The sequence below is a fragment of the Periplaneta americana genome, chromosome 14, assembly GCF_040183065.1.
Source record: "Periplaneta americana isolate PAMFEO1 chromosome 14, P.americana_PAMFEO1_priV1, whole genome shotgun sequence".
NCBI lineage: Eukaryota > Metazoa > Arthropoda > Insecta > Blattodea > Blattidae > Periplaneta > Periplaneta americana.
In genome coordinates this window covers 50,725,863-50,740,630 of record NC_091130.1, presented here as the reverse complement: position 1 = coordinate 50,740,630, position 14,768 = coordinate 50,725,863, and the positions used below count along the sequence as shown (strand labels likewise).

The following is a 14,768-nucleotide window of genomic DNA, read 5'->3' as shown; positions in this document are numbered from 1 at the left end:
CTAAGGAAGAGACTAGTGAAGTGCTTGTATGGAGTGTAGCATTGTAGCCTACAGGGCAGAAACATGGACATTACGACGAAATGAAGAGAAGCGACTAGAAGAATTTGAAATATGGATATGGAGAAGAATGGGACGTGTGAAAGGAACAGACAGAATAAGTAATGAAGCTGTGTTGGAAAGAGTGGGTGAAGAAAGAATAATGCTGAAACTGATCAGGAAGATGGAAAGGAATTAGTTGCGCCACTGGCTGAGAAGAAACTGCCTACTGAAGGGTGCGCTGGGAGGTATGGTGAACGAGAGGAGGGTTCCGGACAGAAGAAGATATCAGGTAACAGACGACATTAAGATATATGGATTATATGCGGAGACTAAAAGAAAGGCGGAAAATTTCTACACATTTACAGTCTTACTAATAAAAACTCTATATACAGACGTTTAATTGTCTTATGCTTATACAATGAATAGCTCGTTTATACGTCGTGTGTAAATTCCCTAGTAATAATCACTACATACGTCGTGTATAACAGTACAACTGTTACACTGTCATAGTTTCGTCATGACTTCGTTACGAAAGACAATAGACTATCTGAGGTTCCTTATTGCATCCGGTAGAGGGCTGTAGTGTGGCGTGTTAAGTATCGATAGTACAACTGGCTCTAATCGATTACCGTACTAGGCCATATTTTGGTCAAAGAGTACAAGCTACAGCAATATTATTCTAATTATTCTGTGCCCTTTGGTTTGTTCTTCTTTGGTATTAGGCAACCATCATCATAAAATGACAGTCGATACGAACAGCTGTTAGAGGGGCGGCCATTTCTTTTCTCTATATACAACGCTTAAACAAGAGGTTTCGTGTATGCAATAGTTATTACAAGCTGTTTATACGTCCATCGCTTCTGCATTGTTTTTTAGTAAAGTTTTCTGTCTCAACTCTGCATAAGTCTAGTATAAAAACTATACACGGTATATTAGTAAGACTGTTGAAGGACAAAACTAAATTTTTTTCAATCATTTATTATCATAATACACTGCTCTCTTAATTTGACTCAGCATATTGGGAATTAAATCAATGACTTTCCCAAAATCAATGGAAATTAAATCAACGAGTATGAAATGTTTTATATAAAACAATTTTTATCTCGAAAAGAAAGCAAAAACAAACAAAACTGTATTCAACTTGTTTCAAATATCTCAAAGAATAACCTCCTGAAATTAATGATATTACTTACGGTTCACTCTGTATAAAACAAAAAATATTGGTACGTAAAATAATGAAACAAACTATATCTTAATATTTGAGGAGAAAAATTCGCTCCGGCACCGGGGATCGAACCCGGGTCCTTGGTTCTACGTACCAAGTGCTCTGACCACTGAGCTGCGCCGAATTCAATCCACAGTACCGGATCGAACCCTCCTCCTTCAATGTTTCCCTTTGTGGCCTGACTCCAAATTAGGCATATAAGCCTATGTTATTATTATTATTGTTATCCAAATATTGAAACCCTATTTTACCTTTTGTATATTAGGGTTGTAGTTTTTTACATGTGAAATACATTATGTAGAGATAATACACAATTTTAAAGAAGTAGTATAGGCATGAGTCATATTTACATTATAAATACACTAATTAATAGACAGTAAACAATACTAAATACGTTACGCAATAATTACATTCAGTTAAAATAAATTGTAGGCCTATATGTTGACGTATATGTCCAATGTCAACTGCCATTATGTTAGGAGCGCACTCAGTTGAGTGACTTGTTTGGCCGGGATTCCGCAGTTAAGTGCACAGTAATCTGTACAGACATATGCACTGCAGCTATGAGAATATTATAGATTTATTAATTTGTCCTACAGAATAATATCTGTAATATTGACGATTAATATTACAGATATTATTCTGTAGGACAAATTAATAAATCTATAATAAACTATATCTTGTTGGCGATATTGTAATAGCCTATATGTTAACCACAATTTGTTTTATTTATTGTTAAAAAGTTTCATAATCATTCATTAAAAGTTAATGTGGTAAAAGGATTAAGGAATTCAATATGAAGATATTTAAAAAAAAAAGAAAGAGGAGGTATTGCAAATAAAATGTGTTTCTAGACCGCAGAGAAATACGTAAAAAGAATCGCGTATATTTATAACTGTAAGATTATTTGAATGCATGAAATGTTCAAGGGCGGAGTGCGAAATCCCACGCAGAGTAAAGTAGATAACAAATATTACTTTAAAAATACTATGCTCGTGATGTATATTATTTGCAAATATATACGATAACATTCATCAAACGTCCTTACGGAAATTGATCACTTTTTAAACGTAGGCCTACCGAATTCAAACGCCAACATCGAATATTTGTTACGTACTTACATGTAATCTATAGACCGTCATCGTCTGCAGCGTTAACGTCTATGTTACCCGTGTTTCGTAATGCTTTCTAAACTGCCTGAGTTATTTATCCTTGAATGCTTGGAAAGTGTAACAATTATATACGAGTAATAATACACCATAAAATGTGCTCAGAATATACAACTTAAAATAAGTTTTGTAGTCGTAAAGTACTAACTCAGTGTCACTGTCACGGCTTTGTACACATGGATAAATTACATTTAAAATAAGTAGAATAATTTAGAATAACTTCAAAATTGTAGCATACCACTCGAAAGACAAGACGTGATCACACACAACCCGCCCCAAATACCTTCTATTTCTCGATATATAGCGAAGTAACAGTCGCCAACAGTTGGATTGCAAACAAGAAAGGACTTTCGACTAGTGAATGGATATCTAGCCTGAAAATGACAGCAAATTTAGCAGCTGTTCGTTCCGTTCCCGGCAGATCTCTCGACGGTACCCGGTGCAGACATGACTGCCCGGAGATTGAAACTTTAGCACACGTCTTGGGATTCTGTGCTCTTGAGGAACTCTAGACATCATCTTGTAAGATCCAAAATTGCTGCCGCATTAAGAAATAAGGGCTGGATAGTAGAAGAAGAAATCTCCTGTCTAGCTGAAAATGGGTCAACGAGACGAGGAGATATTTTAGCGCACAATGCTGACATTAAACATGGCATCATTGTGGACCTCACAATACGTTTTGAAGTAGAATGTCATCAGTCAGCCGACGTCCATCTTGAGAAGTCGATCTATGAGCCTACAGTTAACTATTTCAAGCTGAAATATGCCTTAATTCACGTTGAGGTATTCGGCTTGCTCATAGGTGCTCGAGGGACTATACCAGCTTTTTTAGAAGAATTTAGACGGCAGTTTGCTCTGCCAACATCTCTGAGGGATGACATTGTGATAATTGTGTTAAAAAATCATGCCAAATTCTAATTAATCACATGGTGCCACATTAATAGCAATTGTAATTTTTCACGCCCTTTTCTTTGTTTCCCTTCTTTAAAATTTAATATCTATGTTTACATATGTATAATAATTTTTTGAGGATATACTGAGTCCGTAAGGGCTACCCTCAATGGAGGGCAGTTTCGTATTATTATTATTTACACGAAATCATAACGTACCCCATGGAATCACCATTACATACCATAAAGCGGAAAACACTTCTTTTTGGTCTACGGTAAATCTATTTTGTATCTTTTTACGACGAAGCGTATATGTAAGACGTATCAAAAGCCTAAACAAACCAAACCTGACCTGTCACTGCCTTACAAAAGCTCGCTTATTTATTTTTCCAGATATAGGCCTATGTAGGCCCTATATTTGTAAAGTTATACCATCTCACAGTTTTATTTCATCATAAAATAATGCAACACAAATCAGACGTCAGTCCAGTGTATGGTGTGTAGCGAGATCGAAGATTCAATGAAACATTAAACAAGCGCTTCAGAAACATATACTATATTTTCATGGAGTATTCAAATCGATCTGAATACATTTTCCATACTGAATACGATCCCTGTTTTCATGCAATTTTCGATACGTATTGAAAACGATCCGAGTACGGAAGCTGAAGTTTCGATTTCGAAAGTAGTTATGTTGGTTAACATGTCATCGACATATTAGCGTGTTGGCCACTCCGTAGGCATTAGCTATAAACAACGTTGCGATTTCCAAATAAGGCGCATGAAAACTTAATATTCTGCCTGTTAATGAAGGATGGTAATATTGAGTTTTAGGAAAACACGAAATACTATGTTTTACAACTCTCTTTTTCAACATAGATATTACCCTCACTGTTTGTAAAACAGCTGACACGTCAAACAAATGACGATCGATCACGCGCTTAGCGTATTGAGGTAGAACTGAATACGATACCCGTTTTCATGGAACTCAATTCGAATTGAATACGATCCGATCCCACTTTTTAGGTGTATCGACCTTAGACTCAGATCGAGTTGAATTTCCGTTTTCATGAAGATTTCAATACGGTAAGTGTATTCAGATCGATCGATTTAAATACTTCATAAAAACGTAGTAATTCAGTGAGAAGATCTACAGAAGACCGCGATTAAAATACAGTGAAAATACTTCAGATTAATAGGCTAGTTGGGAAAAAGTTTTCCAAAACACAATGACTAGTCAAAAATGTTCGGATCGGTCTAGAATCCAAAATTACAATATAATGTACAAAATTAAAAATAAGTTTATAATTTATATAGGCTTACTAATATACTTTCCTACATTAAAGCAACAAGACTATGATTAATTACTAATGGTATAGACACATATAGAAAGAAAAAGTAAGGATTAGACAAGCACTTCAGAAATATTTAACAGGAAGAAAACTTATAGAAAGACCGGACTACGGTAAAGTGACAATTTAGAAAAGTTATTTCGAAATTCTCCAAGTTAACAATTTTATTGGAAAACATTTTGCCAAGACAGACTGACTTGTAAAAATGCTCGGGCAAGTCCAGGATTCAACCACAATAAAATGGACGAAATTAAACGCAGTTTTTCATAATTTGTATTGACATACCTACATATTATTTTCGTAAATTAAAGCAAGACCACTGGAATGGATCGCTATTGTTATCCACATATCCAGAGAAAAGGAACATTAAACAAGTCCTTTACCGGGAAGAAGTAAGATAGCAGATTCCGGCTAAGGCATATAGATAATACAGAAAATAATATTTCGAGATTCACCAACTTAGTGATTAGAAAATAGGTAATTTACTAGGAGATATCGTTCGTTATCGAGTGTTTGTTGTTTAGATCATTTCCGATTATTTGGTCCAGGGCGCATGTATTCATTATTCAGAATCAGTTCACAGTTCACAATTCACAAGGGTATCATTTCAATTTTTGTTTTGGGGAGGAGGGGGGGTAACATTTTTTAGTGAAGATTTTATAGCATATACTGTGTAGCGCACTTTCTCCATAATTCCTCTGAAATGAACTATTTTCCATACCGTAAACGGGGATAAACTTGACCATAAAACAAAGCAGTAGAAGAAGAAGAAGAAGAAAAAGAAGAAATATTAAACCGTGATATCAGATGTATTGAACATAGTTTTGAAATTCATTATTTTTTCTATATTTCTTATTATTGTCTGTTCATTATTCATTATTCAGAATCAGTTAACAATTCACAAGGGCGTCATTTCAATTTTTGTTTTGGGGGGGAGGGGGTAAAATTTTTAGTAAAGACCTTATAGCATATACTACGTAGCGTACTTTCTCCCTAATTCCTCTGAAATGAACTATTTTCCATACCGTAAACGGGGATAAACTTGACCCTAAAACAAAGCTGTAGAAGAAGAAAAAGAAAAAGAAAAAGAAAAAGAAGAAATATTAAACCGTGATATCAGATGTATTGAACATAGTTTTGAAATTCATTATTTTTTCTGTATTTCTTATTATTTTCTGTTAATTAAAGTCACAAATAAGACTGACAGCATCGTTTAATTTTGTTTTATGGTCAAATTTACCCCACATTACAGTATATTTCCAGTTTCCACACATAAGCCATCTATAATTATTTTACATGCACTTGCCGTTAATATAACGTAGGCACGAACAAATAAACACACAGAACTTTACTGATAAAAAAAATGTAATTTACACAGCAGAACTTTTGGGCCCAGAATATATAATGCATTAATTAGAGCTTATCCTGAACTAAGTACACTTAACACACATATATTTAGGAAACAAATTAGATTAATTATTTAATTCTTTTCTATTTCTTTTAAGCTACTTGGGTTAAAAATTGATACTCTAATAGTCATGTACTTTTGTACTTTCTATTTGTATATATTATTACATGCGGTATGTATTTTACCATATATTAATGTTTTTGTGCTCAATGAACTCTCTTAATGTTGTGATATATTTTGTATAACTGATCTGAACTCCACCCGAGCACGAGCTTCTGCTCTTTCGGGTTGCTATGACTAATATAGCTCAAGTGTAATGTAATAAATAAATAAATTCGAAAAAAAAAAACAACGAAAAAGAAAAGCATTTTCATTTACAATTAGTAAAAACCGCTAAAGTAACAAAGGGTGTCTTGGTTTAATTTCAGCAGAGTGATTAACCCAGCTCGTCTTTTATTTCTTAAGCGTTTATACAAGTGGAATATTTGAATATTAAAATTACGGTTCTTACATTTTTTTTCTTTAGTAGTACCACTGAATTATTAATTATTGTAATCTTAAAGTCGCCTCTGACCATTTGTAGACTAATAATTTGCGACACAAAATTTTAAAAAATTATCTCCGTTGCATTCAAATAAATTTCCTGGACGAAAGTCTTTACAAACATTTTCGATTAATTATTGCTTAAATAACTACTCCAAGTTGGCCTATGTGTGAAAACGCATCCTAGCTAATTACAGGAAAACATTTTACTAAGGCAGACAGACTCGTGTAAAATTATCGGTCTGTTCAGAACGCAATCAAAATGAATGAATAAAATTTAAAAAATACATAATTTCGTAATTTCATAATGGCACACTTAAATATTTTTCTAAAATAAAAGAAGACTTTCGAATGGATTGCTGCTGTGCACACATTCAGAAAAAAGGAACATTAAATAAGTTCTTCAGAAATCTTCAACAGAAAAACGACCTTTAGTAACAATTCAGAAAATAATGTCCAGGTATTCTAATTAGTAGAGCCGAGAATTTCATGCAAATTCGCGTTTTTATAGGAACATAGGACATAGTTCAAACTTAGTACTTATCCATTTCATTACTTTCCGGTTCCAAATATGTGTACTTTTTCCATGCACGTTTGCATTTTTGGTCTTTTTGGAATAAAAACATGCGTAATGCATATTTAAGCAATTTTTAGCATAATCATGCATACAATATACATTACATTCAGTTTAAGTGCATGTTTTAATGGCTTTGAGCGGACACCTCAGTTTCTCGATTTTTATGACTCTCATTTTAATTCAGGAACCAGGACCGAAAAAGGAAAAGAAAAGAAAAACTAAGTAACAGAAAAAGGTTCAGTCAAGTTTGCACCCACAACTTATTGCGATGTAGAGAGGTCATTCTCTGCCTACAAAAATATATTGACTGACAAGTGCAGGAACCTTAGTTGTTAACTGTGCAAAAAAGAAAAGACAACTGAAATAAGAAATTTGAAACAAAAATGAAAGTGCATGTTTTAATGTATTTTTCGCTTGATCGTGCATGTTTCATAGTTTGATAGTGCACGAATGCATGCATATTTTGGGATTTTATAGCGTATGAAATTGTCATCTCTACTAATTAGTAATATTTGGGGTACTACCATACTCGGAAAATTGAATTTGGAACTGGATTGTGAATTCAGAAGCAAAGACATTTCGTTTCTTTTAACGCTGTGTGCTAATATAATTATAAATATGTAACTGAAATAATTACAAATACAACTTGGACAAGAAGCCCTTGCGAAAGAATGATAAATTTGTAATTACGAAACAGTTTGTCGAGACAGACTTGGAATTAGAATGTGAATGTAGCTACATATTTCAGATCTTATAATACTGTATACTAATACTTACTTACTGGCTTTTAAGGAACCCGGAGGCCCATTGCCGCCCTCACATAAGCCCGCCATTGGTCCCTATCCTGAGCAAAATTAATCCATTCTCTATCATCATATCCCACCTCCCTCAAATCCATTTTAATATTATCTTCCCATCTACGTCTCGGCCTCCCTAAAGGTCTTTTTCCCTCCGGCCTCCCAACTAACACTCTATATGCATTTCTGGATTCGCCCATACGTGCTACATGCCCTGCCCATCTCAAACGTCTGGATTTAATGTTCCTAATTATGTCAGGTGAAGAATACAATGCGTGCAGTTCCGTGTTGTGTAACTTTCTCCATTCTCCTGTAACTTCATCCCTCTTAGCCCCAAATATTTTCCTAAGAACCTTATTCTCAAACACCCGTAATCTCTGTTCCTCTCTCAAAGTGAGAGTTTCACAACCATACAGAACAACCGGTAATATAACTGTTTTATAAATTGCAACTTTCAGATTTTTTGAGAGCAGACTGGATGATAAAAGTTTCTCAACCGAATAATAACAGGCATTTCCCATATTTATTCTGTGTTTAATTTCCTCCCGAGTATCATTTATATTTGTTACTGTTGCTCCAAGATATTTGAACTTCTCCACCTCTTCAAAAGATAAATTTCCAATTTTTATATTTCCGTACAATATTCTGGTCACGAGACATAATCATATACTTTGTATTTTCGGGATTTACTTCCAAACCTATCTCTTTACTTGCTTCCAGTAAAATTCCCGTGTTTTCCCTACCGTAAAGTGGGGATATTTCGGACGCAGGGGTAACGTCAGACAGTAATTCTATTTATCATATTTTATGTTGGTAACACCAGTTCACCAATGGGTCTTTAAAAATGTGCAGAAACATACGAACATAGTAAAAAGCGCGGAAAAGATGCTAAGAACTGGTGTTACCAACATAAAATATGATACATTGAATTACCGTCCGATGTTACCCCTGCGTCCGAAATATCCCCACTTTACGGTAATCGTTTGTGGATTTTCTCCTAACATATTCACGTCATCCGCATAGACAAGCAGCACTGTATACTAATAGTAATAGAAATCCCTTAAAAAAATAGGAAATTAACAAATTGCGGTTGGAATGAAAATGAGCGTCTCATAACACAAGAATTAAAACATTCTTAGTATTGAATCAAAGCGCGCTTAGATACCTTCGTATGCAGCAGTGCAGTAGTTGTGCTCTTTTTAACAAACTGGCGGCTGTATGAAGGTGGACAAGGTTGAAACAGCACACCAAACAGTCGATTGTAATGGCCTTAATACTGTCATAACACGGACATGAATGAAACGCGCTTGGAGACAAAAACAGGATAAAGCAAAACGAAAGCGAACACTGAAACAAAAAAAAATCTCAAACACGCAATATTACAGAAATTGCATTAAAAAAGAAGACTTGTAATATAGATTTGTCAGCGCCTATTCCTTACCTTTTGCAGGGCTTGTTTGCTGACCTGGCACGGATATCAGGTTGTTGGTATGATGTTACGCTACGTCTTCTTTTTCTTGTTTAGCTGATGATGCTTACGATGATGTTGATTCCAGTAGGCTTTGATTGCCGGCGGCATGTTGTAAGTACATCATATATAAAAGGGGGCGTATGCCACAAAAAATAATAATAATAAAAGGAAGAGACCGAGCCAGGTTATAGAATGATTATGTCGGAGGTGCCTCCTCCCAATTCACTGCCCCCTCAGAAACACTCACACGTACACACGCAGAACAATTATCTTTTTCTCTTTTTTTATTATTCCACCGCCTACTGTAACACTCACACACAAGTACTCCTACTATAACCATTTACATGCGCTGCTCCTTTTTTTTTTTTTTTACTGTTTTATATATCTATAATCTTTTCTTCTTTCTTCTGTGAGGTTCGATGTTACAAGACTAATCTAGACGCTTATTACGAAAAACCGGACAATAATTAAATTTAATTTACTATCTAAGTACAACGTGACGGCATTGAATATTGCCGCTGACTGTGCTACGCCCTGGCGGCGACAGCCAGATAAAAAACAAAAGACAGTAATTATGTCAGTGCTTCTTTTTTTCGCGGAAACAAGAAGAGTACTGATTCTACAAAAAGGCAACTTAAAGACTGCCTGAATTATGTGTTTAAGTAAGTGGGAATAATACACAAGATAACACTGTAGTCACCTGTCCTCCTCTTGAAGCACTGATAACAATTGATACGAAGCAGAATTGATGATTAGCACTAGAGCACAGAAGTTAATACGTTGCTTTATTTATCCAGTTCGATAGTTCACTGTAAGCCCAGTGTCAATGTTTTTTGTGATGTAGTAAGTACTGCTAGGGCAACTATATTCTCGTCTGCGGAAGACATGTTTATTTTAAGTGTTAAGACAAACTGAAGTATAAAAATTCAAAACGAAAGTATCCTTTTCCAGATGAATAAGCTTTTAACTTAACGTTTGTGTTTATCTGAGGCTTTCTTCCGACGCTGCGACGTATATTCACACCTCTGTTAGCACACGCACTGCGAGGAACACGTGAGTCTGTTGACGGCGAGCATGCGCAACTCAAACCTGCCGATCCGACCCACTACACGTCAGAAACAAGTATGGAAAGTTGTCTGCCCGTCTTCACCACTTTATGCATCACAGGCTGGCTCGGCTCCCCTCGGACAACTTCGAGCGGGCGCCGCGCCGGCAGTCGCGTTTACTCACTTTCCTCCGCCAGTCATATTATTTCATTCTTCTCTTGTTTGACGACACTGTATCGTACATAGTTACTAAACGCTTGGGTAATGTCTTGATATAGGATGCTGCGGAATTTAAACGCAAAAAATCTCTCTCACTTTAAACACTTGATGAAACTCAGCATCGCAAACCAACTCGAGAGCGGAGAACATCTCAGAAAATCTTCTCACAGGATCAGGCACATACGCCTGTAAATATAGGCCTACATACGTACTTACAAACATAGGCATTAACGTAATTCTGGTCCACACCTGTGGAGTAACGGTCAGCGCGTCTGGTCGCGAAACCAGGTGGCCCGGGTTCGAATCCCGGTCGGGACAAGTTACCTGATTGAGGTTTTTTCCGGGGTTTTCCCTCAACCCAATACGAGCAAATGCTGGGTAAATTTCGGTGCTGGATCCCGGACTCATTTCACCGGCATTATCGCCTTCATTTCATTCAATAACCTGAGATGTTGATACAGCGTCGTAAAATAACCCAATAAAAAAATAAAAACGTAATTCTGGTGGTAAATGCGTTTGTCTTCGCAACTTTCCTCGGGCGTAGGTTCGATTCCTCCTTGGGCTGATTGCCTGGTTGGGCTTTTAATATGTTTTCTCCAACTGTAAGGGGAATCCTTGCTTCATCCCGCCAAATACCATCTCGGTGCCGCCAGTTCTACCGACGCGACGCTAAGAAATCTAGTTGTTGATACAGCTCCGCCAAACAACCGTCTAAAAACGATATACTGTACATACATACTTACAGTATACACCTGTGGAGTAACGGTTAGCGCTTCTGGCCGCAAAACCAGGTGGCCCAGGCTCGATTCCCGGTCGGGACAAGTTACGTGGTTGAGGTTATTTCCGGGGTTTTCCCTCAACCCAATGTGAGCAAACGCTGGGTAACTATCGGTGCTGGACCCAGGACTCATTCTCTGGCATTATCACCTTCATCCCATTCCGACGCTAAATAACCTAAGCTGTTGATAAAGCGTCGTAAAATAACCTACTAAAAAACTACATACTTACATTTTTAATTGGTTATTTTACGGCGTTTTTTCAACTGCGATGGTTATCTAGCGTCTGAGTGAGATGAAGGTGATAATGCCAGCGAAATGAGTTCAGGGTCCAGCGCCGAAAGTTACCCAGCGTTTGCTCACATTGGGTAGAGGGAAAACTCCGGAAAAAAGCTCAACCAGAATTTGAACTTAGGCCCGCTCGTTTCACTGTCACACAGACTAGCCGTTACTCCACAGCGTGCGTACGTACGTACGTACGTACGTACATACATACATACATACATACAGTCGGCTTCGGTAGCGTAATCGGTATAGCGCTGACCTTCTGTGCTCGAGGTTGCGGGTTCGATTCCGACCCAGGTCGATGGCATTTAAATGAGCTCATATCAGCAGATTTACTGGCGTGTAAAAGAACTCCTGCGGGACAAAATTCGGACACACCGGCGACGCTGATATAATCTCTGCAGTTGCTAACGCCTCTAAATAAAGAATAATTTTTAGGTACATATATTGCCCTCAATAGCACCTATTCAGTTAGACTATAAGATGAATTTACTATAATTTGTTCATAGTCAAGAAACTATGTATGTTAGTTAAACCTCAAGATAGGGAGAGATTGTCTCGTTAAATTGGTCAAGTAAATTTATGAGAACAACAAAATAAATCTGTCCCACGAAATTTCACAATCTTTTCGGACATCTTTCGCTTTCTGCAACAATTCAGGTCCATTATCATGTCGCAAATGATATTCGCATTATAATTTCCTCAAAATAACATTAAGCATTTATACATAAGAAAAATGTTCGTGTTCTGAATTGCACACGAAGATTTCTTTAACAGTTCCAAAACCTAACACAGTTAACGCCATTTATTGATTTTACGGTCGGCCTGGTTGACTCAGTTCATATAGCGTTGGCCTTCTGTGCCTGAGGTTGCGGGTTCGATCCCGGGCCAGGTCAATGGCATTTAAGTGTGCCTAAATGCGATAGGCTCATGTCAGTAGATTTACTGGCATGTAAAAGAATCCTGAGGGACAAAATTACGACACACCGGCGACGCTGATATAACTTCGGCAGTTGCGAGCGTCGTTAAATGAAACATAACATTTAACAACATTTTTTTATTTTACGATTTCATTTATTTTGAACAAGTACCGTTACGCATGAAATTGCTATTCGTATATTGTAGTCCCTTTCTTCCTTAATGAATTCGGTATTTACAGCTAATGTCAATGTTGACAGATTTAGTGTGTGATGAAATTCAAAACTTTGCTTAGTACTAGAGGTAGGGTCTGACAGCACAGCTTTGAACTGTGACAGCTCCGGAAAAATCGCTGTGACGGATAATAGCAATTTTGTCACTGTGAATTTTGTGTTCGGATTATTCTTGGCGATTGCGTATTTTGTAACTCCCTCGGATTCATAGTTATCATTCAATTCGTGGTCATTTTACAAAATCAAGGAGTACAACTGTTCTGTGCAAGGGTATATATATATATATATATATATATATATATATATATATATATATATATCGTAACAAAACCGTGAATCCAAAACATTACGATCAAAAGGCATAGTACAGCTTGTAATGTACTGAACACAAATCTTCGTTTTGAGACCCAAACCATTACTTGTAACTGGTGACCAGTGATGTCTTCAGTCCTCTTTTTCGCATACTCCATAATATTAGATTATTTGAGATTTTATAAAAATCAGTAGTGAGTGTTGAATTGTTAAATTCTTCTTTAGCAATATGAATGTATGTATTTATTCACACTGCAGTGGGTATATACCCGGTGGCAGTGGTAACTAATTACACTCAATAATGACAATAATAAACTTATTAATTAAAAATACAATTAATAATAATACTAATAATTAATACTAACAATAATTAATAATAATAATAATAATAATAATAATAACAACAACAACAACAACAACAACAACAACAACAACAACAGGGAATATACTAAATTAAATGAAACGATCACTTAAAATAACATTTGAAATAAATCTAATTTGTATCTTTAAACTAAGATCGAACTAAAACCCACGAGTATGATATGTTCATATCTGCACAAGTACCTTTCAAATTACACTCATTTCGCTGTAAACTCACTCACTGCAATGGAACTACGACACATTTCACTGATTCTATCCTGATTTCACTAACACTTCAAAAACATTTCACTGTTCAAATACTATGCACTGCCACTATAAACTATAAAGCTTCACTGACAGGAACACGTTTCACTTACACAGCACACTTCACTGACACGACATACTTATTCACTGATACAACACACTTCACTGATACAACATAATTCTTCACTGATACAACACTTCAATAACAACATATCATTTACACCCTTTAAATACTGTGTATAATTACAGTCTATTAGTAAGGTCCTTAAGCCTATTTTTAAATACATTTTAGGTTGTTGGTAAAGCCTATAGGCTATAAATTAACAATATATTTAATCAAAACAATTCGCTGAATGATATGAATAGGAGATAGGGGAAAAGTGTAAAATGATAAGGAGTAGAAAGATAGTATAGAGGTCACGCAATGTATAAATATGTAACTATTGTAATGAAAGGGAATGCTGACCCTTATACGGGAATGTGAAGGGGCAGCAGGACCGAATAAAAATATCCATATCCACAATCAAAATATTTTTTTGTTTCCCATCACAAACCTATTTGTGTTTATGGCTATCATTCTCCTGAGAATTGAATTGATAGACAGCTGTCATGTCGTAATATCAACAATAGTGATTATCGCGGCGAGTATACTAAAAACAAAACACACTCTGACCTGCGTTAAGCCTCGTTCACACTTTTCAAGTAACTTGATAACGTCACTTGATAACTTGAATTCAAGGGGAAAAGCGCGGGAATTTAAATTAACAGCTGTTTTAAGAGCGTTAGATTACAGCTGATTGTTTTTCTGTTCTAATGGGAACGTAAAAATAATAGGAAACAGCAGTAAGTGAAATAATGACCAACTATTTTAGTTTCTGAAGTTG

The 14,768-nt window shown here is 36.0% G+C and overlaps 1 protein-coding gene across 1 annotated transcript in view; it reads right to left on the bottom strand.

Annotated features, from left to right (window-relative positions):
• LOC138713270 (noggin-3-like) overlaps positions 1 to 9,675 on the bottom strand; it is a 309,958-nt gene extending 300,283 nt beyond the window's left edge. The window contains exon 1 of the mRNA XM_069845233.1: positions 9,442 to 9,675. The gene's annotated coding sequence lies outside the window, so the exon portion shown is untranslated. The remainder of the gene's footprint in view (positions 1 to 9,441) is intronic.
• Positions 9,676 to 14,768: the final 5,093 nt, after the last annotated feature.